General features: G+C 38.8%; 1 protein-coding gene across 1 annotated transcript in view; it reads left to right on the forward strand.

Annotated features, from left to right (window-relative positions):
- LOC126455830 (acyl-CoA Delta-9 desaturase-like) overlaps window positions 1-8,460 on the forward strand; it is a 155,863-nt gene extending 147,403 nt beyond the window's left edge. The window contains exon 7 of the mRNA XM_050091591.1: window positions 8,224-8,460. The gene's annotated coding sequence lies outside the window, so the exon portion shown is untranslated. The remainder of the gene's footprint in view (window positions 1-8,223) is intronic.
- Window positions 8,461-25,461: the final 17,001 nt, after the last annotated feature.

Raw genomic sequence — 25,461 nt, forward strand, 5'->3', positions numbered from 1 at the left:
TGAAGTCACAACCTTTCGCTGAGCAGCCCAACACCGTAACCACTACGCTAATGCAACTCGTCTGTCGACGTAACTCCATGAGAATCCTAACACGTCACGCAAAATACTGACAAACACTGTTGGTATGACTATGAATTACTCACGCTTCGTCGAAGTGCAATAGGAAATAAACAATTACCGCTGTTCTTTATTGCGAAAAAGCGGTTCGTGAGATTGATACAAACACCTTTCCTTGCTGTTGCCTGAATGAGGAGTCTTATTGCTTGTTTGGTTTAATTAATTAATAGAATATGAAGCAATTGGTATAAAGAATGCTTTTTCCAAACATTCTATAAAAGAAAGTCTGCTATCAAGACATTGCTTTTGTTCTATTACTTTATTTATGACTGAACGTTTCTAAAACTGAGGACACTCATCCATGCTCTGCTCTGCAGTCAAGATCTGGCAACGTCGTTCTCTGTTCATTGGCTGACTGTGTTTTGTGACGTCAGATGCGCAGAACGAACCTAAACTCGTCCGTCAACATAAATGACGAGCACTTTAGTGTGACATCACAAGTTCGTTGCGCGGACCGTTTTTCTCGAGTGCCCCGTGTTAAGGCGCGAAAACTCATGTTTGCACAGATGGAGATACGCTGAAGAGCCAAAGAAATTGGTACACCTGTCTAATATTGTGTAGGGCCCCCACGAGCACTCAGAATTGCAGCAACATGATGTGGTGTGGCCTCAACTGATGGTTCAAAATGGTTCAAATGGCTCTGAGCACTATGGGACTTAACATCTGAGGTCATCAGTCCCCTAGAACTTAGAACTACTTAAACCTAACTAACCTAAGAACATCACAAACATCCATGCCCAAGGCAGTATTCGAACCTGCGACTGTAGTGGTCGCGCGGTTCCAGACTGAAGCGCCTAGAACCGTTCGGCCACATCGGCCGGCCTCGACTGATGTCTGAAGTAGTGCTGGAGGGAACTGTCACCATGAATCCTGCAGGGTTGTCCCTAAATCCTTGAGAGTATGAGGGGGTGGAGATCTCTTCCGAACAGCACGTTGCTAGCCCCATCCCAGATATGCTCGATAATGGTCATGTCAGGGGAGTTTGGTGGCCAGCGGAAGTGTTTAAACTCAGAAGAGTGAGTGTTCCTGGAGCTGCTCTGTAACAATTGTGGACGTGTGGGGTGTCGCATTGTCCCGCTGGAATTGCCCAACTCCGTCAGAAAGCACAATGGGCATGAATGGATGCTTGCGTACGTGTCACCTGCCAGAGCCGTTTGTAGACTTATCAGGGGACCCATATCACTTCAACTGCACCCTCCCCAGACCATTACAGAGCCCCCACCAGCTTGATCCGTCCTCTACTGACATGCAGACACATCTTTGGGCGGGTTTAGTGACATCTCTGAACATCAAAGAGACTGTGTCTGTGATACAATATCCACAGTCAACGTCTATCTTCACGAGTTCTAGAAACTGGGGTGATGCAAAACTTTTTTGGTGTGTGTAATTTCAAAGCTCATTCTATATATTTTTTCACTTGAATTCTTAACATTTAATATTTTGCACATTAACTCATTTGTAAAGTAATCAAACATTTGAAGCTGTTTTATATGTGGAACATCGATTCTTTAAAGAATCGGGGGCGTGGATGGGGGGGGGGGGGCGGGGAAGAGAGGGGTGACGTTACTGCTATTTATGTAAATGACGAATATTACATCTTTCACTTGAGAATGGCATAACACTGAACAACAAATTTGAAGTGAAAGTGAGTAAATTGCACGATTTTGAGTTCATTGTGTTTATTTCAGTATAAAACGATACAAAATCATCATCTTCATAAATGTGATTCTTCAGTTTCTCCCGGCGTATTTGTTGCTCGAACAGTCCACAGGTATACTGCCGGTTCATAGTGTCCAACGGGCAGTACACCCGTAGACTGTTCGAGCATCTTCATAAATATTTAGCTCTTATTTTTTTAAAGGTAATCTACATTTTTGTATAAATAACTCATTAACTAAATATGCATCCATGTTCCAAGATTCTGCATAACAAATTTTAAGTGAATAATTACTTGAATTATGTTATGTGTTATGCACTGATAAGTTTCAGTGCCATTCTGGAAGTACAAAAGTAAAATATTACGAAAAATTGAAGATACTATTACACAGATGAAAATACTTTGTAAGTCTATTTTGTACTGAACTATGAAAACACAAAAGAAAATACATGAATTAACTGATCACAAATGTATATAAAGTATTGCAAATGTTAAATGTTCATATGTACAGTATATACAATTACATATTTTGTTCAGAGATAAATTCAGAAGATGACCATTTTCGCTTGGTTTGACGTTTATACACATACTCAGGAACATCCCTTATGAAAGTCCAGCAATAATCTGCTAAAATAGTAGGGCTCCATTTTCCGGCATACTTCTTCTCAAACATGGCAATATCTGTTCATGACTTACTGCACCACAATCTTTGGGGAAGAAGTCCAGATGACTATATAAGAAATGCATTTTCAATGACATGTTGCAACCAAGTTTTTCATAAGATGACTACATGATATCTACAAACTCCTTGTTTTTCATTACTCGTTTGTTCACTAAGAACTGTAAACAGACTGTCTTAAAACATTCCCATGCATGCTTCTCATCACATTGTATGATTGCATCAAAAGTATGGTCTCCAAAAAGTTCTCAAAACAGTGGGCCTACAAAGATGCCCTCCTTTACTTTGGCATCATTTAAGTAAGGGAATTCTTGCCTTGAATACTTAAAGGTATCACCATCTTTGTTCATTTCCTTAACAAAGTTTTTCATGAGACCCGACTTCATGTGCAAGGGCGGGAACAGAATCATTTTAGGTTGTTCTAGAGGTTCGCTCTTAATGTTCTTTATACCTGGTTGAAGAGATTTTCTGGTGGGCCATTCATGTTTATTGTAATGAGATGCATGAGCTCAGCTATTCCATTCACAGAGAAAGCAGCAATATTTAGTATACTGTAACTGCATATTGTAGGCGACTTGCCTACAACATATAATGAGTTAACGAAAAAATATTTATTCGCAAAAACTCACAATGAGAAGAAACTAAAAAAACAACAGAGAAGTAACAAAAACTAGGAGACTCTATAGTCTTACGGCAAAGATAAAAAAACAACACATGACCAAGAAAAAAAAACTCTCGTGCACTTTTGATATCACTTTGCACCAGACACGAAAAATATCACTGCCACAATATCTAATAGTAGAGCAACCACGTTCAAGTCACCACAGATCTGGCATTGAGAGTCATTATACTTGATGATTTCTAGTAAAATTTTCACGTTTTGGTATGACTTTTTCATATACACACTATGCCCAACCGGAATAGAAGGAAGCTCATTACCAATATGTAAAAGCTCCGCTTATAAGCTCAACTTTGATGAATCAATAAATATTCTCCATTCATCACCATTGTAATTAATTCTGAGAGCATTCATTAGACCATTTATGTCTACAAGTGCCACAAGACTATCCTGCGTGTTAAAAAAGGAATGAATTGTTGCTCTCTTCTGCGGTAGAATGGAACATTACATTGCTTTCCAGAAAATTGCGCTGCTGCAATCTTGATGCTAAAATCTCAGCCTTAGCTTTAGAGAGCTCCAAATCTCTAATGAGCTCACTTAACTCATTTTGATACAATTTTTGAGGATCATCAGTTGATGATATATTTGGAAGAAACTCTGGATCTTGTGATGTACATGGTTCAGGACGTTCAGAGTCCCCATCACAAGTAATCTCATACTCTGTCGGTGGTTCAGGTATTGGCAATCCTTCCCCATGTAGAACTGGACATATGGCAAATGGAATGTTAGGGTAGATCACTGTCTGCTTCTTCTTCTTAGATATTCCCTTTTGGATAGGAGGAACCATACAAAAGTAGCAGTCACTGACATGGTTGGTTGGCTCACGCCATATCATGAGCACTGTAAAGGGCATTGAACGTCCTTTCCCATGCATCCAAGTCCTGCGGTTGCTGGCACAAGTATTGCAGGTCACATGCGGAGCCCAGGATTTATTCTGATCACCTATTTTGCACCCAACATAACTGTAACCTTTTTTAATCAATGGAGTTATTTGCTGTTTTTGTGAAGCAAATGTCTCTTCTCCACACACATAGCAAAATGTGTCAGCACTGTAAACACAAACTCGTGGCATTTTTGTTCACTTCAGCAGCAGTCAACTTGAACAACTGGTAGTTAATCTGGAAACAAATGTGCAAAAATTGTTACATGCATTAATAAAGTCACTGAAATTGAAGAAGAGGGAGAAAAAAAAGACCACTAAAATTGGTATCAAAATGTTTATATCCAAAATATTGCACACAAGTTAGACCAGGGACAATAATATAATCCATTGTTACTAGTTATTATGCCTTTGACAAACCATTATAATATTTGATTTTAAACTTAACATAAAAATTCGTATATAATGATCTCATCGTAATAAAACAGTGTAAAATGAAAACTAGAGCTAATTTTGAATTGTCTTTGTGATACTCGTGATCACCAAATTAGAAATGATAGGAATTGGCTATTTTCATGCGATTTACATTTTCATTGTTGCACTGTGTAATATGTAGAAATCGCGATTGTGAATAAATATAAGGGGCGATCAAAAAGTTTCCGTTTGAAGAACGTACAGCCCAGTATCGGTACGCGAATCAGGCAAAATCTCTGAGAGCACTGAGGCAATCATCCCACCGACGCACCGTGTTGAAGAAACCCTTTTGGTATAGCACTTTGTTCTGCCACATGAAGAAGTTCGTAACTGCCTGCTGCATATACTCGTGCGACAGCAATCGTCGACCCTTCAAGGCCTTTTTTAGGAGACCGAGGTCGTGATAGGCAACGGCCTTGCCGCATTGGATCCACCGGTTCCCGTGAGATCACCGAAGTTAAGCGCTGTCGGGCGTGCCCGACACTTGGATGGGTGACCATCCAGGCCGCCATGCGCTGTTGCCATTTTTCGGGGTGCACTCAGCCTCGTGATGCCAATTGAGGAGCTACTTGACCGACTAGTAGCGGCTCCAGTCACATAAAACCATCATAACGACCGGGAGAGCGGTGTGCTGACCACACGCCCCTCCTATCCGCATCCTCAACTGAGGATGGCATGGCGGTCGGATGGTCCCTATGGGCCACTTGTGGCCTGACGACGGAGGTCGTGATAATCGCGTAGGGGAGAGGTCAGGACTATAGGGCGGACGCTCATGTGTCTTCTACTAGCGTTGGTGTAACTTCTGCATCATGACACTTGCGACACGAGAACGTGCACTATTATGAAACAGCAGTACCCAGCATGAACTTGGAGCACCACTTCACAATGGTAATTTTCGACGGACATGCTGCTCCATACACATTCTTCATTCCCCGATGGATATCTACTGGTGGCGTTTCTTCGGCTGTGAAGAAAAGCACAACAGCACGTTGCTCCTGTTACAACGATACAAGTGATAGATGCAAGATAGATAAGAGAGAATGACGAAATTCAAATGAAGTATGCATGCGATCTGTTATGGGCTTCAACAGGCTCGTAAAACTTCCAAACCTAGATTTCCCAACAAGGCTTGAGAAACGCATCGTACTAGTGTATTTGTTACAGCTAAGTATATATCAAAACCGTGCGAAAGATGAGCAAAATCTGTGACTCGTTGGATGGATGCATCCCTTGTGAGTGTCACTGACTTCTAGAATAGCAGTTCACACGAAATGCACTAGAGTAATGAGGGATGCCCAACTTCCAGACAAACACCTACTCATTTTCCACCGAAAAATGCGATTTCTGTGTCAATGGTTAGAATTAATGCTTACTACGAAGACGACCTGTTTTATTGCTTCTTGCATGCTGTTTCCTAACATACCATGCTAACTTGCTTCAGGTCCAGGGTTGCAAAGTTCTTAGCAATTTTAGTCTAAAAACCTTTGTTTAATACAGGGACTGCAATCACCGTAACACTGTTTTGTGCTGTAACGTAGTTTGTATTTGTTGTTTTTCTTGCGCGCGAATTTCCGTTGCTCTTTAGCTGGTTGTTTCGAATTTATCGTTGAGTAAAACACTGCAAGTTGGCACATTTTGGGCTGACTAGCTTCCTCGAAAACCGTTTTACAGTCTCTGCTGTTCATGTTACCCTATTTACGCCTTCAGCGAATCGGCTCATATCGATTTCACCTATAATAATGAAATAACCTGTATATTTTCTATCGGATTTATGTTGGTGGGTTCGTTCCGGCATAGCTCTGGTAGTCGCGGAGAAAAAATTGGTTGTTTGAGATTTGCTATCTGCGGCAAAAATTTTTAGGCGTATGACTCCACTAACACTCTTGTTGTTCTGGACGGGATGGAAACTATGAAACGTTTCAAGGAACTTTGGGCTACTAACTGTCAGGGGCACTAAACTAACGTTAGAAGAATATGTGTTTTGCAAAAACAGACGGTACCCAATCTCATAACAACACATCCATGTGCCACTCTCTTCTCAAAATGCATATGCAAATGTTACCAAACATAAGAGAAAGGGGAGATGTAACAGAGGCAAAATCTATGTCATATCCGTGGAATGTAATCTACTTATTTTGTTTCCCGTGTCTACAAACATGTATCACGAATTATTTGGGGTGTGAACTAAAGAACCTCATGCAGACGCCTTTTCATGGGATTAGATACTATGTACCGCTTCCCCAAATACACTCTGAACCCAAAAGACGACGCACTATAAAGAAACTATCCGAATGCGATTGAAATCCGTAGATGTGAAGTACACTTACAGACAAACAAATGATTGCAATGTCAGAGAAATTGGATGACTTATTCAAGAGAAAGAGCTTCACCAACTGAGCAAGCCAGTAACATGTCGTTCCACCTATGGGCATTATGTAAGCAATTATTCAGCTTGGCACTCATTGACAGAGTTATTGAATTGCTTCCTGAGGGTTATCGTGCCCAATTGTGTCCAATTGGCGCTTTAGATCGCCCAAATTGCGATCTGATTGGAGGGCCCTGCCCATAATGCTCCACATGTTCTAAATATCAGAGAGATCGGGCGACATTGCTAGCCAAGGTAGGGTTTGGCAAGCACGAGACAAGCAGTAGAAACTCTCACCATTTGTGGGCGGGCGTTATCTTGGTGAAATATAAGGCCAGGACGGATAACCATGAAAGGCAACAGAACAGAGCGTAGAATATCATCGACGTACCACTGTACTCTAGGGGTGCTGCAGATAACAATAAAGTGTTTCAGCTATGAAATGAAATGACGCCCCAGAGCATCATTCATCATTGTCGGGCTGTGCAATGGGTGACAGTCAGGTTGGTATTCCGCTGCTCTTCGAGGCGTCTCCAGACACGTCTTCATTGGTCATCAGAGCCTGGAATCTCACTGACTAGAGTAGAATTGTCTTCAGTGACAAGTCCCGCTTCGGGCTGAGCCCCAGTGACCGGGGAAGACATGTCTGGAGACGTCCTGGGCAGCGGTGGGATTCGTGGTGCGTCACTTTTTTTCACTTTTTTTTCAAATTTGTGTTGTTCAATCGAATAACTCAGTTCATGGAATCAACACTATAAATACGAATAATCTACATAACGACTCAGAATCACTTACATTTGTCCACCAAGCTGCCCTTTGTTCAGGAACACGAATTTTCAGTAACTTGCAAGCAGCCATAAAAAGTTTAAATAATTGTAGGATGAACCTAAGGGATTTACTCCACTAACTAATTTCTTAGTATAAGCAACTGATATAAATATTATAAATAAATTCAAATAACTGACAGTTACGTAAAAGTCTTCTGCACAAATTGAGTGCAGTAATGCGACCAATGTAGGTAAGTTTTGCAAACTGTTTTCTATTAGACTATGCATGGCTAAAGTACGCTAAGAATTATCATATGCATCTCAGTATATTATACATTTATATTTTTGTGGCCAGTTTGTTACTGATCCTTAAAAAGAAAACATAATTCATTTTTTTTTACTTATTCCAGATGCGTGAGCAACATTTCATTTAGGATATGTTGAAGGAACATTCGCGTATTTCTTTTTTTGTGGTTATGTATTATGTATTCTTGTTTTATGACATATTCTACATTCTTGCATATCTCCTCACTATAAATGTTTGGAACAAAACGTACGTCTAATCTGTGTAACATACTTCTTACATTCATTGCTTCGTGTTTCAGGCTGACAAAGGATGTCATCAGCGAGGTAGCTGGAGAATTCACTGGAAACAGCGGACTCGATTACTGGTTATCGTCCAAGTGTATCGAGGCAATGGTCTGTTTGCTGGTGACCATCAACAACTTTAGAACCTCTGCTTTTGGCCCCCACGCCCTAACTTTTTTTGTGTAAAACCGTATTGCCGTCTCTCTCCTTCTGATTAAGTTATAATAAAAATATTTTGACCTAGAATTTTAGAATTGCTTTTACTTTTTAATGCCACCCTTCACATTTCCTGTAGTGTTGGTCTGGCTGGTGCCAGAGGTGTGGGAGTCGCCTTGCATTGTTCAAGATACATGTTCCTGAACTATCACATTGCTCCACATTTGCAAATAGAATGTGCACGAACACAGAAAAAAATGAGACGTTCCTGCAAATATCTGGTTGCCTTCATCGATTTCCGTCATTATTATCTGAATTTCTGTTTGTAATCGTAAGTGGTATATCTTTGTTCCTGGTAGAATTGATCGCGATTCTGCACTCACAAATATGGTGGTGAGATTATAGAAGCAGTTAAAAAAGTAGAAATTACATTGTGGAAAAATAGGCAATTGATGCTTCCGTACTGGCAAAAAATACAGATAAGTGAGGGTTGCTCGATTTATAGACCTTGTTTATGATAAAGAAACTGCTGTATGTGTTGCTATATCCGTCTTCAGATACACACAAGCTATTAACTTTTTGTTAGTATGAACGAATCCTTCAAATCCATTTAAATGACTTCCTTTATTTGCTATCGATTTAGGCTCTGCAAAGGACCATCTTTAGGCCTCTATTGAGGTGTATTATGACAGTAACTGTGGAAGTATCCAGTTTATCATAGAAGAGTCTGATGAAGGTGCATAACGGCACCGAAATCAACAGTAAATAATACAAGACCTTCAAATACAGTCGAAGGAACCACCCATACCAAAAAAGAAAAAAGTTTCTGTATATGCCAGGTTAGTTAAGTCTTTCAAATGTTTGCAACTACATTCCTTCAGTGCACTGCATGGTATAAAAGATTTGGTAAGTCACCGGCGTGAAAGTCTGAGCAGGAACGCTACCAACAGTAAAGGCATAAAGACTTCAAATTACGTTCTGTCTCTAAGGTAAAAACCCTACAATTTGTACACTAATGAGCTTTTATCAGATTTATGCATATGCTGCAGTCTCACCTGATGTGAAACAGGTAATTTATATAGCTTCTGTTGAATTCTGTGTATTAAACTTGCTGTTTTTCAATGCAATCAAGTGAAAAAGATTGATAGATTAGTTTCGGGATGATTCCTCAGGATCAGTCCGTGAGAACGAATTATTACCCCTGTCTGGCTGTCTAGTAGCTGTTGGGGGCACTTTCAATAAGGTATCAAAAAGTCTACAAAGGAATGGCAGCCCATTCATCCTTAAGAGCTCAACAAGAAAGGTTTGATGTGGGAAACCAGGGTCTCGAGCAAAGCCACTGTTCTGACTCATGCCAGTGGTGTTTCATTGGGTTCAGGTCAGGATTTTGTACAGGCCAATCTATTTCAGGAATGTTATTGTCCACAGACCATTGCCTCATGTACGCTACTACACGACCGGTGCACTGTAATGCTGATACAGTCACAATATCTGAACTGTTACTCTACGTTACACAGAACACAATGCTGTAAAATGTGATTATATCTTTCCTCATTAAGCGTTCTCTTAAGAGCAGTAAGCGGATCACATCCTAATCATGAAAGACACCCCCATACCATAACACCACCTCTTCTGTACTTCACTATATACTTCACTTTCATCAGTCAAATGTGTTGTGGACTCTTTCCACAACTGCAAGAATGTGTTAAGAAGCTGCCTGATAATGGTCATACAGGTATGTTGGAAGACACTGTGTGCAGCTGTGCCAGAAAATCTATCTCTTGGACCTTTCATTTCATGACCGTAAATACACCATAACAGTTTTGGGTATTATTTACCAAAATACTTACAGATTTGCTCGAACAGTCCACGGGTGTACTACCGGTCCATAGTGTCCAACAGGCACAATATTTCGGCATCAGACATGTCGCCATCGTCAGGTGCGCTGACGAACTGATCACCTGAGGGCCGGCACATGTCTTAAATCCACTACCCCTGGGAGGCGTTCTCTCTGCAGCCCGCACCCGCCTTAAGGACACCTCAAGGACCTGTACCGCCGAGACTTTATGGACCCCCTAAAGTCCACAAAGAAGGAGTCCCGTTACGCCCAACTGTCAGCAACACTAGGGCACCAACATATTTGCTGGCCAAATACCTGGCAGAATTACTAAGCCCTAACGTGGGTAAATGCCCTCATCACGTTCATAATTCTGTGGATTTCGTAAAACGTCTCGACAACTTGAAGCTGAAAGACGCAGATATCATGGTGAGTTTTGACGTTGTTTCATTATTCGTCGGGATGCCTCTTCGAGAGTCAGCCAAGCTTATTGCACAGAAATTTGACGAGAGGACGACCGACCTTTTCAGGCACGTCCTGACGTCCACGTATTTTCTCTTTAATGGAAAATACTACAAACAAACAGACGGAGTCGCAATGGGGAGCCCACTCTCGCCTGTGGTCGCGAATTTCTATGTGGAGTACTTCGAGGAGGGAGCTTCGGCGTCAACCAAATGGAAACCTACTTGTTTTCTCCGTTATGTGAATGACACATTCGTGATCTGACCCCATGGTAGGGACAAGCTCCTAGGCTTCCTTACACACCTGAGCTCCATACATCCGAACATCGAATTCGCTATGGAGACCGAAGCAGAAGGAAGATTAACATTCCTGGATGCCATGATCAAAAGAAGAGCAGATGGCACCCTGGGCCACAGGGTATATAGGAAGAAAACGCACACCGACCTGTATTGCTTGCGGATAGCGGCCACCACCCTTCGCAGAGGAATGGGGTGCTAAAAACACTGGTGCACAGGGCGCACACCGTCTCTGATGCAGAGAGTCTGACCATGAGCTGGAACACCTCAAAACTGTATTCCGGAAAAACGGGTACTCGGAATGGCAGATCAGACGCGCTCTCCCCCCCCCCCCCCCACCCCGCCCCCACCCCTCCCCACACCTCTAGAGTACAGCATGTGGAGATGGAAGAAGTCACAGAGGAAGAGATAGCCACTGCCTATACACTGTATACTGCCGCACTATTGGGGAAAATAGGACGAATATTGAGGAAAAACAGAGTAGGAACTGTCTTTTGCCCACCCAATAAAACACAGTCATTATTGGGAAGTGCCAAGACGATCTCGGTTTGCGGAAGGCCGGCATATACCAGATTCCGTGTCAGTGTGGGAAGACTTTTATTGGACAGACAGTGCGCACCATCGAAGATGGTTGCTGAGAACATCAGGGGCACACTCGACTTAGGTACCCCAACAAGTCGGCGGTCGCAGAGCACTGTTTGTCCGAAAACCACGAAATTGACTACCAACATACCAGGGAGTTGGCACAGACATCTAAATATTGGGACAGCGTCGTTAGATAGACTGTCGAAATTCGTACCATGGACGGACTCATCAACCAAGATTGTGGCTATAACCTAAGCAAGGCGTGGGAACCAGTACTGAGTCTAATTAAAAAGACGCTCAGCAAAGAAAACGAACGTGCGACCAGGGCAGACGAGGCAACTACACCGACGCCACCACAGATGCTGACACCAGTGTCTCAGCCATGGAGGTATAAGGAGGGGAGATGGCACTATGGCCATCTGCTGTACATCTGTTTGAAGGCGGTGGGAGTGGTCGGCCGCCATGTTTGATTGGTTGAAACAGTGACAGGGCTCTTGTTAGAATTGTGTATCTTCATATTTAACGTTTTGTCTGCGAAATAATTTCAGATGATGTTGAGTGTTACAATGTTTACATGCATAACACAACGTCAGAATAGCTTTTTCAGGCGTTTTCGTTTTGTTTTTAATGCGTTTTTGCCCCAGCTATACTACTGATTTGGTCTCGTTAACTTAAGTGTTTCTTTTGAATACGAACTTCGAATGATGAAAAATAATAATGTACAAAGCTCTTTTCAAACTCAAATCACCTTTTACTGTATTTGTGTCGATGTAAACTGAAAGCAGAACCCAAAACCTATGCTAGTTTACATACCGGATGATATTTCTTACTCGTTTACACACTTATACAAAATTTCACTTGTAAATACAAACATCGTTTGTGCTTCGTCAAGAAAAATAAGCGTATGATAGTGCTTTTGTGAATGTCAACACAGCAAACTGGTACAAGTACACACAATGGGATTTTCAGTACCATTGTAGTTTAAACATCTGAACACAATGAAATCACAACTGTTGCTCTGTGTGTGATTATTAATAGCACAATAGGCCTATATGTCAGATGATAACTAGGAAACCTTCCTTTAGTGTATAAGTCAATACGTCATTAAGTAGCAGTTTTGATGCTAATCATGAACTGCTAAACAAATCTCAATTACACAAATTTGTTTAAAGGACAACACTGCTATTAAAATCACCAATAGTTAAATTAGGATGCCCTGCAAACATGCATGCATGCTCAAATTTCAACCTGCAAATCAAGCTGAACACTTGCTGATTATAGGTACTTATGTGCAATAGTCTGAAATTTCACTGCAATGTATAAAACATAATGGAAAAGAGTGAGGCACCTTGACTGTTTCAACCTACTTTTTTTATTTGCTTCAATGTTGGATCAAGCAAAATATCTTAAACCAGTGCTACACTTGGAACCATTTCTTGCACATAGCATCTAAACTAGCATTAGATTTACACAATAATGTTTTATCACTCACCTTTTACAATTACTGTAACATACCACAGACTTCCATATACCACAGACTTCCATGGGATAAAGTTGCAAAAGTAAAGGATAAAATAGGAGAGAAACAATAAATGATGTTTTGTACATTTCATCTCACTAAAACACATATTAAAATACAAATTATCAAGCTGTGTTCTTGCATTATCAAATTGTCAGTGTTTCAATCTCATTATAGCTTATCCACTAACATTCCATATAATCATATGTGAAGTGTGGGACTAACAAAATTTTTGGGAAAGTCAAACAATGTAGTTTTGAGAAACATTTTAATCTCTTGGGATATAGTACAATATTAATATTGACATTTGGGTTACAACAAAGCACTTACATATGTTCAATGTCCTCAGGTTACACAATATGTTTTGTGCCAATAACAAGCCAACAAGACAATTATATCTGGACGGTGTTATAACAAATGTAAAAATAAGTAAGTATGGAATGGGCTTTTTAATATTATGTATCTATCAGAACATGAAGTAGTATGACTAGAATTGGTGGTAAAAAATCCCACAGAACAATGTGAAAAAAAAACACTTTCAGATCACAGCTGTGTATCATAGGAGTGGTCCAATTTCCTGGATCAATTTACAAATGAGCCCTTGAAAGCCTTGGTGGTGTAACTCAAGAAACATAATTTTCCTTATGAAACCACTAAACTCTCATTACAATGAACTCCATTACTAAATGCAGTACTCTTTAAACTACATGTAGCTACAAATTAAGGTAATCATTTCATCATCAAAATACACCACAAATAAAAATTGGCCAGCCCTTTACAAAATTCACAATGGCTATATATACGCTGGAGAAGAAACTGTTTAATGCACTGCCACCAGAAGCACACACTACCTCATTAAAATACTTCAGAAATGTTCTCCAAAAGGGGGTAAAGCCTTCATATGTACCCTCAAACACAGCTTTAAAAGGGAAAATTAAATAACAGAGGAAAGAAGTGTGGAAAGCAAAGTTCACAAATTCATGGACCTTTAAAAAGAACTAATTTTGTGTATGCTGTTCTCAATTTCTTTTCATGAAGTGAATCTGTTACACATTTTGCAGCATGTTTCTGACGTGTCAGCAGGTACCTTTTCGCAATAGCTTTGATCAGCAGTACCAAGTGATTATTTAATGGGTGCTGATCCTTCATGTGCTCTCCCAATTCCTCAAACACTGGCTTGAACAGAAAAGTGCCAAGTACCTCTGACACACATTTAGTATTAAGATCTTTCACAGGAACCCTCCTATTTCCAGCACTGTATTTTCTAAATACTTTTTCAGAACACATACAAATGTCCACAACATCGTCAGATGGTGAAATCAAACCGCCTCTACTCTTTCTGTGTATAAGAGAATAGGCAGTATGACTCCCTTCCCCTCGCAACACTGACAAGCATGTTTCACACTGTAAAGTTCTCTCTAAGTGACGAACCACAAATCCTGAAATATAAACAACAATATGGGCTGCCATTTCAGAGAGAATCATTTCAGCTTCAACGTAATCATGATCATGGCTCACCAAATGGGCTTCCATTTCTAATAATTGCCTACGTTCAGTGGTGAAATTGATTTGTTGTTCTATAGTCTGACCACTGTATGTCAAAATAGGGATCTCTTCCAGGGCTATACAATTGTCTCTGTCTGATTCACGAATTTCATTGTGAATCAGGAGTCTCTTATAGGCAGATATGAACTGTCGAGCTGTTGGATTGTTATTCCGCCCACCACGACTACGGATTGCACTAAAAAACATCTCCAAATGATCTTGGGAGCACTTATAAATTGGGAGGAACTTCAACAAAGGTGCAGAGGATTGTGGTCCAAGCTTTGTATAGAGGTGCAAGACACTAGAAATACACACTAGGAAGCCAATGAAACCTGTTTTCCTGTTACTGTCCACAGCTCGTTGTCCCTGACACACAGTAAGTGTTTTGATGTATGTCTGAGCCTCCATTAAAAATTCTTTAACAACCTTGAAATTATGAACATTCAAAGGCTGCTTCCACTTATTCTGCAGAAGGTTTCTGGAATTTAATATATCAAACAGGCAGTTGAATATCCTTATAAATTTTATTGTAGCAGAAGCATCTTCTAAGCCAGATATATTCATATCGCAGCAGTACTGCATTGCGTCTGCCACGGAAGTGCTGAGCAGCTGGGCTGCTAACCTAACTTTCATTTTGTTATTCACAAAATTGATGTGGCTACTCGTAATGCTGTTGCCTAAGTGGAGACCTTCTTTCACTTGTAACTTATGCAGTAGTTCTAGTAGGTACCATGAAATTACATTACCTTGCCCATCCCAAAAATGTTTTCTCTCCCCTAAAGCATTTTTACAAGTTTTAGCATATGGGGTGGATCTAACAGAAATGCAACTTCAAAATTGTTACTCTGAACAAAAAAGGTGGTCTTTAATCCATCAACGTCAGTATTGCATCCCAAGCATTTGGCCATAGACATATTGGAGGCACAACCGTCACACGAGAGAGACACTACTTGAATGCCACTGGCACTGGCAAGCATTGTTTAACCAAATGAGCTTTCTGCTCCCCAGTCAATCCACATGTCAAAAAATACTCTACTGGTAACTTCCATGACACATTAATTGCGACAAACATTAATACAAAGGCCTCTTTAGCTACAGGTAAACTCTCCATAGCAACAGAGGACCCCATATCTATGTACCCATAATACTGTGTTCCATCAAATTCTATGTGTTGCCTGATTGCAATTTCATCCATTAACAAACTGCATAGAATTTTATTAGTCTGGTCCTGATGAGAAGCTTTTGCTTTAATAACGGCAAATGCCTCCGTGGTAAAGCCAGGAGCACCATCCACACCTTGGTACCACCTTGCTAGTGTTCTTGGATGTGGCAGACACGTGTCGTAGCAGCGTCTAACATATTTATACGCTTGTGGGGAATAAAAATTTAATGTAAGAGCAAACGAACGTAGCTCAGGGCTGTAAGTTCTAGGTACACTCTTACAGTTTGCCTTTGCTGCCTGTCATTGCAACAGCTGCTTGTGCATTCCAGGTATGCTTGCAATAGCACTTAGACTGTCTTCATCCACAAAATGTTTTTTTCTCAGTTCTTCCATCACTGTACTCAAACATGCCACTTTTTTTATTAAACGGCACTTGGATTGCTGAAGAACTTTGACTTTCTTTCTATAATTTTAATTTTTTGTCAGCAGCACAGACACATCCCTCTTAAGGTTCCTCACTATTGGTGTTTCTTCAGGATTTACATCCAATGGTGTGGTGGGATTAGCAGGATGAGAAGCTTCAGCCTGAAAGCCACTGGTAGTGGCTTCATCTTGAGTTCTGCATGTAGAAGTTAAATTAACTGTACATTTAGATGTCTGCTGCCTTTGTGTTGGTGGTCGTCTCTTCTTCTGTTCCTACAGAAAACAAAGATTGAAAACAAATAAAAACTGTTCAATTACACCTTACAGCCTACTTATAATTATTTGCATTCCATAATGCATTTACAATATCTGTAGATTCTGATTGGACTTGTTAATATTTATTTGCACTACAATGACAGTACAGAAACACCTGTGGATGTGAGGGGGTAAGAAACCTGCCTTTATGAAAAGCTGCATTTGGGGGGGGGGGGTCGATGTACTCTCAGTGCAGTAAGAAAGTGCCAATTAGGTGGTTTTGATCCACTGTATGTTTTGAAATTGTAGCAATATACACTTGAACATATGATATATTAGACAAACTATCTTACACAATTAAGCACTTTTTTCCAATATGATAATTTGTCACTGCCCATAACAAGAGTAAATGCAATGCTGTTACTGGGGCATTTACGTAGTGATCTTTCGCTACAGACACCAATGCTTATGGGTGTGAAACTATTATCAAAGAATACTGATTCAACTTGTTGAATTTTCCAAAATGGATGATTACGTAATTAACGAACGAAAGAAGTAAAATTAAATATGACAAAGAGGAAGAGCAGATTATGGCAGTTATAACTTGAGTTAATGCCTGAAGTCTTATTACACACAAATAAAATTACACAAAACCACAGAAACTCTCATGAAAAAAATAGAAATTTACGCCCGAAAATGTGATAAAACTATGAATATATTGTTACATGGAAAACACCACTGTAATCCGCACATGTTATTGGTTATAGACAAAAACACAACTGAAATTAGAGGCCTAATTAAAACATTCATACTTTCTGGCATTGTACGTTTATTTCCTAGTTTTACAGGAATTCAGAATCAATATGCTGATTTCACGTAGACTACCTTTTGTAAGTGAGGTGTTTAAAGGCAGGAAAAATTGATGGTACAGCATTTTCCCTGATCCGAACACTCGAAACTGAAGTTCGGTCAATATCTTCTTCTCGAAAATGCTGGGAACATATTTTGCTCCATTTGTTAGGTATCCAGTCTACCCTTCTTACCATATGAACCCACAGAGCTCTACGAGCTTCATTGATCGGAAATCTGAAATAAAATAAGAAGAAAACAGTTTCACGAAACGTAAACAAGGCCGCACGTCTCACGAATATAAATGACAAATATTTTACGAATGGGGCCACTTACGCATGGAACGTGATTCCTTTTAACTTGGTAGCACTATTCCAACGGTTAGTACACCCGTAAACAACGCAAACCGGCATTATAAAATGAAAAAAACTTCCGCAGCTCTACACAGTAGCACAATCGGAAACGAGTCTTTTGACCAAACTGCAATGGCGGAGCTCGGTTTCCGTCGGCTTCAAGTTTGTGACGTCATGGCATCTCCCCTCCTTATACCTCCATGGTCTCAGCGACCGTCGAGGTGTGAGAGAACGCCTCGCAGGGGAAGGGAATTTAAGAACGCCGCCCACCCTCAGGAGCTCAGTTCGTCAGCACACTTATGCTGTCACATAGTGAAAACTACATAGCACTTCGATGAAATAGCATGCTACACACCAGTAATGCACACTTGTATAGGAAGAAAATGAGGGTTGCCATACTTTCAGTTATTCATTTCTGACTATTTTCAAAATCATCCAAATATTGTAATGTTTCAATGCTAGGGTATTTTAACTTTATCTTTCAATACAAAACATTTGTCATCTTCTGCAAATAATGCTAAATTACTCAAATGCTCACTGGTGACTACATGACACTTAGCTTCCTCTACACTGACGTGTTATAGTGAAATTATAATAAAATGACCCTTTTACAATGAAATTATAAATAATAATACCTTGTTACTGTGAAACTGAAACAAAATATCTCTGTTACAGTAAAATTTTAATAAATTACCCCATTTTACAGATAAATAAAAAAAATTGTCTGATATTACAGCAAAAGTGTAACAAAACACCCTATGTTGCAGCAGAATTGCAACTAACTAACCCATGTAGCAGCAAAAAAGTAATAAATTGCCCCACATCACACTGAAACTGTAACAAAATTCCTCTTTTACAGCAAAATTGTAACAATATGCCCTTTGTTACAGCAAAAAATTGTAACAAATTGAGTCATGTAGGGGTAGAAATCCTAGTAGGATGAGTGAGCATCTTTAATTCTTCATTTAGTCCCAGTGGTTAGCTTGGATACTTAACATACATAACCTACACTCACTGTTACACCACAGGAGATAGTAAATCTGTCAACTATGCAAGCTGCACCGTCTGTGGACTGTTTGTTAACGAGAAGGCTGATGGAATATGTCACAGGGCCATCAAGTATATACCTGTAGAGTAACGTCATAAAAATAATTTTACTCTGCTAAGTGATTTACTGTGCTACATTCCTGGTAAGTGAGTATAATCTTTGTAGATTTGAAATAGTGCAATAATTGGCATCATATCTTTGGAGAACAAATTCACAATCTGACATAATTAAATTTTCATTGAGGCATTTGGGTCTCAACTTCACTTATGATAATGATAGAAGCTGAAGGAATGAATTAAAATTTGTGCCATAGCCAGGACTTGAACCCAGGTCTCCTTATCTCGAAGCCTATTCCGAAAGTAAAGTCCGATCGGTCGCAAAATGGAAAGCACTGTGAAAACCGAAAACGTTTTATTTGCAACAGATAGCTACACCTTCCAGCTATTTCTCTACATGGTTGCTGCTGCTATTTAGACATTTGTCGTAGCTTTGTACCAACTTTCCAATACCCTCGTCAGAGACGCCACCTGTGCTTTCTGCCAATTCTCTACGCTGGTCTACAGCTCTTTGTCTGTTCCAGAACGTTGTCTTCATTGTCAGCTCTTCATGTGAGCAGAAATGAACGTCAGAGCGAGATAAGTCCGGGGTGTATGCAGAGAGAGCAAAGACTTCCCACTGAAAACTCTGCGGAAATGTCTTCGTTGCTCCTGCAGTGTGCTGTCGAGAATTATCATGGAGAAGAAAGCGTATTATAGTTGTGTTTTGTGGGTTACGTGACATCAGACGAAATATCTCACCAGGGCCTCATACCTTGCGGAAGACATTATTGTTCTAGGCATCTTTACGTGCTCACTGTGAGTTCAAAACTGAAAAGAGCGACGTGACGCGATCGATGGGCATCCTAGAGACACTGCCCAACACGTCTTTGCAAAGCTTCATCGGATTTTCAACGTGATTTCCATTTTGCACTCCATCGGACCTTACTTTCCGAATAGCATTCGTATTACGCAGGTGTGCTAAATGTTACACCACTACAGCAGTATAGGTAACAGACCAGCGTGGACTACCCTAGTCCACTGCCCTCCCTAGCACAAACTTCAATTCCCCTCTTCAGCTTACTTTTCTCTTCTTGAAACGTCAATAGTGCCAAAGCTCTCTGGTACTGGAATAGCACCCTAGCACTGGATGTAATGGGGAAATCCTGCCTGTACCTCAGGCATAGGCGATCTACAGATCTGACATAATAAAATTTCTCAACACAAATTTAATTATATCAGATTCACAGATCATCTATGCTTGAGATACAGGCAGGATTTCCCTGCGTAACCTCCCCACAAAATTTTTTCAAATGACAAAAATTTGAATGACAATGAAAATCGTGCTAAGTGTAACCTCCCCACAAAATTTTTTCAAATGACAAAAATTTGAATGACAATGAAAATCGTGCTAAGTGTAACCTCCCAGCAAATAAAATAATTTATTGACAATGACAATTAAATGAGAAATAGCAATCTGAGCCAAATGTAAGCTGCCCACAAAAATGTAAGACAATTCAATGATAATGAAATCTCAGTGACAATGAAAACGCAAATACACCGAAATGTCGATCTTAGGCCCTGTTCTTACCTCAGTAAAATTGCATCTGCTCTTATTTTTCGTCATAGCTTGGAGGAAATGCATCGCAAAAATTCTTTGAACTTAAGTGAAACTTTTCTTTAAGGAAATGCATGGGAAATTTTCTTTCAATAAAATGTTTGTTTTGTTAAAATGCTTGGTTTGAAAACAAAATTATTATTGGGGCGATTCTTGAACAAATTAATTACACTTAAGATGCATTACATTATCAGATGAGCGCAATGCTGCTTCATTACCTTATTTAAAAAATATACCTCGTCCTGAATCTTGACCAGAGTCCCACGTCGACGCCCGCCGACTCCTCACACACAACTGCGACTGTCTCTCGCGCGCTACTACATGCTCTCGCGACTCGCTACGTACAACTGAACTCTCTCACAACTCGACCGCAACTGCACTTGCCGACTCCCTACATGCAACTGAACTCTCGCGCGGTCAAGCGCAGACTAGCAACGATAAATAACTCTCTGGTCAGAGATTCTGTCATGCCTCGCCATCGCTGTACAAAATACATACGCATTTCACCTGTCACATTCAGCATTGGGGTGCTATTCCAATACCGGAGAGCCTTGGCAATAGTGACAATTTAAGAAGCTGAAAATAAACTGAAGATCTGAATTGGATTTTCTGTTAAGGAGGGTACTGGACTAGGGTAGTCTATGCAACAGTGTTACCTCTACAACTGTGGTGGCATAATGGTTTGCACAGAAGCATAATAAGTAAGGAGACCCAAGTTCAAGTCCTGGTCATATTACAAATTCTAATTCATTTCTTCAGCTTTTATCATTATTGTAATGTCACAATCACTACTTTTAAAAACAGGTTTATTATCTGTTTTGATTGTTTTAATTTTTTTTAAATGACCAGTTGTAGTTCAGCTTGAAACATCCCCAGATCTGATTGAATTCCAAGAATAACTAGTCCAACTCTCAGCAAATTTACGTGCTACATCACATAACAAATTGTTTAATTATGTGACATAACAAATAAAGCAGCAAATTTGCATGTCACATCACATAAAAAACTCTTTTGTTATGAAACATAGCATATAAATTTGCTGATAGTTGGACTCTTGTAACTGATATCATTACATCTGAGGATGGTTCATGTCAAACCAAAACAGATCACTTAAAAAATTAATATAATGTAGTGGATTATAATTCTGTTCCTAAGACTCAAGTGGTATTGGAGGAAGTAGTCACAGCTACAAACAGATGATGGGATGTGCTTGTAGCTCAGACATCGCCATGCTGGTTACCACCTACAGGATAGTGGTATAGAGCAATGTAGACCAGAAATTGCTTCACTTGTCTAACGGATTACAGTGCTGGAATGTCACATTCCTAGCAAGTGAATGATATGTCAGAACGTCATAGCAAAAATTTGTTCCGAAGTGTTCTGATGCATTAGCTCTTTAAGGCTTTACCAAAAAAATCCATAAAATTTGTACATATAACCATATCACTTACTGGATAGCTTTGCTGACATATATAAAGTTTCTGAATATGGATTCCTGAAAGTGAATGCACTGAGTGGTATTCTCATTAGAGATGCATATTTTCACTGTTCACGGGTAGTCCTTATACATGTTATATGGTAATCCAGTAATATTGCCAGCATTTGAAAGTTGGATATCGACATTATTTGTGCTGAATTCTGACATAGGTGATACCAACCACAATGTGACAGCATTATTTATATATCAGTAAATCGTGAATTTTCAAAAAATTAACATTACACTGAACTCTCGATCTGATGACAACCCTAAAACAACATGATTAATGCAGTAGAAAATAACACTACTTTCTTTGGCGCACTATGCAATGCTAGTGACACAGATGTTGTAGATAATGCAAACTCGAAGTCTGGAATCAATTCTCTGTGTCCTGCTCCAATAAATCACGCAGTTTGTCTGAAAATAGTTTTGTCTGCTGCTCCAATATATCAGATGCTGCATGAGGTAGTTTACCTGTGTGCTGTGTTGATTTTTGCTTTTTAGTTATTCTTCCTATATCACGTACATTTAGCGTAGGAAGTTTGCCCGTGAACTGTATATCTTGCGTAACACTAGATACAGTTTTTCTGTAAGCATCTAACAAATTTGTAACGCTTTTCATCTTTTTTGCTTTCAATCAAGTCTGTTAGGTCTGATATTGCAATGGAAGACGCATCAACAGTTGCAAGACCAAGTCTGCACCTAACTGGTAATCATAAACTACAGTCCAGAGAAGAGGTCGACTATAATCAACTATTATAATTCACTGTATGCAATAAGTTAAATATTCCTCTAGTACAGACGGAAAAATGTTTCGAATAGTATGGTTTTATGATGTCTCAAACTCATTCCATACACTTCACACAAAATGACAATAGAATCTGGAGATTTCAGATCAAACTGTAGTAATTCTTTGAGCATTATGGAAGCTTTATCTGCTCAAAATTTCATTCTATTGAGATGTATGACAATGCCGTACATCTATATCCATATTTATATGTACTCTGCAAGTCATAGTTAAGTGCCTGGCAGAGGCTCTCGTCTCTATGATGCAGATACATCCTTCCAGAGACAGAGGACATCTCCATCATCTGTTTTCATCCATGTGATATAATATAAGACTTTGCTGTCTGATATCACATACCACTTATCACTCTGGTGTTTCTGAGAGACACTTACCACTTGATGGATATGTACTACTAATCAGCGCTTCTTCTAGATGCTAACTTAGAACACTTGTTACTGTTCATCTAGTATCCATTAAGGCAAGACCTTTACTGAACAAAATGCTACTTTGCTCGTCTAGAGCTATTTGTAATATTTACTTCTGCTAACTTACAAACTGTCGCCTTAGAAAAGTGACTATGTCTGTCATGATTGTTTCAGGTTAGATACAACTCATTTTCAATGTAAAATTCCTTGACTTCAATAAAAAAAACTGAAAAATTAAGTTTCATTCACTACTGAAATTATGACTGTTAAATGAATTAGTGAATGTGTGATGTGACAGCATACTGTTATTTTCAGACATCGAATGTACAGATAATAGTCTGTTTTCAGAGCTATACAATTACCACTGCAATTACATAGGAAAAGTAATAAAATTTACTGTATTTATGCACTATACTTCCACACTTCCAGAAAGATTGTCATCTGTTGTATGGGGCCCAAGTCATGCTACATTGGTTTGAAAGTATATATAGGTCAGTGTAATAGCAGTCTTATACATGAAGTCATGAGACAGCTACAACCCAGTACATTGACTGTGCACTATTGGGTATAGAGTGTTTCAGTTAATATAGATGAATTGCAGGGAATACCCTACAGTGAAAAGCTGTATCAGATTCGTAAAGGAATCCTCTCTGTCACATGTTATATACTCACTGTTAGTTTGGAGATAAACCAAGTCATTCAGATCCATAGCTGTAGCGATTCTAGGCCAGTGACAGGATTAGGTGAGATTCTGCCAGCACCACGTGCACATTTATCTTGGCAGTTAATGCATGAGACAGATCAGAGTGAGCTAGTGTTCTGTTCATGAGGTTCAATATCAGCAGAATACTGTTAAGTTCATATCCCAGTAGGTATATAATGTATGTTCTTGCTCACTTTCCAAGAAAATGAAAAATCACAGAAATTCTAGATAAAAATTATTTCCATTTTCTACTGTGATAAAATCAAACAGTTTTGTTACACAGTTATTAAATTAGATTTATTAAATTTTTCGTCATATTTGGATAATCTGTTCCATCACCTGTAATAACTCTGAAATTCATGTACAACTGAGTATGATATAACGGCAGCCAGCTATTGCCAATATTTAAATTAATTTCTGTTTGTCTATTAGGAATATTTAGATTATTTTTACTTTTCCCACTCACAGGTAAAGTATAAAACTAATACCTCTCAATCTTGTTTGTTTATAAGTTCTAAATTTTTTGATTCATATCTAAAATAACTGTTACAAGAGCACCTTTGAAATCAATCAAACTATCATTTTCGTCAGTAACGTTTATTTCTAAATCTTGAATTTTATCATGAACAGGAAAAAAAGGATAACTCATAATTTCATAAATTATAGGTGCACCAAATTCAGTATTAGGTTTAAATGAAGGAATAATATTAGTTCCTCAATGAAAATAATCATCATTTTTTACAAAAACTCCATCAGTTAAATTAAAATTAATAATAATTATGCAAATGGTATGAATTTCAAAATATTATTTGTAATATTTTTTTCATTAGCAGGAAGAATTTGATTATTAAATCCAAACACATTTCTGATACTATCTTTTATGTCCATATATAATTAAATATTGCTCTCAATATTAACTCAATTTAAATTTTCATCTGCTTTAATTTATATGTTAGGATTTTTATATGAACAAATTTTTGTAGACTCCTTAAACTTTATTGACTAAAAGGGATTTCTATTGTTCCTCCTTCACAATGTAGCTCAATATTTTTTGATGTAACATTTGTAGTTAAAAATGTATAAAAACCAACTAGGGACCTCTTTTATAACTATCACACGAAGGTATAGTTAATCTTTCCTTGAGAAATGATAAATTACACTTAATTGAAATAATCGATTGATTTATTAATGATAGACTGTTACTAATTAAATGAGAACACATTGAGATCATAAGATAAGAATTTGAGAGAAAAAATAAAAAATAGACATGATAAACTTTCATCTAACTCAATTTTATGCACAATAATTGGACCAAGTGGATGTACAATATTGTTATTAGTCATCAATTATTTACATTTTAGCACAAGGATGGTTAAATCAGGATAAAATGAATCAATTAGGTATTTATTCTAAAACATTAGGTCAACAAAAAAATCAAGAATTTATGAAAACATCTAAAAAAGAAAAATAATGAGAAGATTACTACTTTTACTGAAAATAACGACAAAATTATACCACCAGATGAATGTCAACATTATTCACTAATAGTATTCGATGATTAACTCTCGAAAATCAGAGTGTTGTTAGAGAGTACTTTAATAGGTATAGACACAAAGGAATATATTGTTTTATTTAGCTCAGACATATGAAGAAATACATAAGTAAGAGATAATCTAATTTTTTTTAATTTATTTCGACAAGACGACGCAAATTTATATAA

The sequence above is a fragment of the Schistocerca serialis genome, chromosome 2, assembly GCF_023864345.2.
Source record: "Schistocerca serialis cubense isolate TAMUIC-IGC-003099 chromosome 2, iqSchSeri2.2, whole genome shotgun sequence".
NCBI lineage: Eukaryota > Metazoa > Arthropoda > Insecta > Orthoptera > Acrididae > Schistocerca > Schistocerca serialis.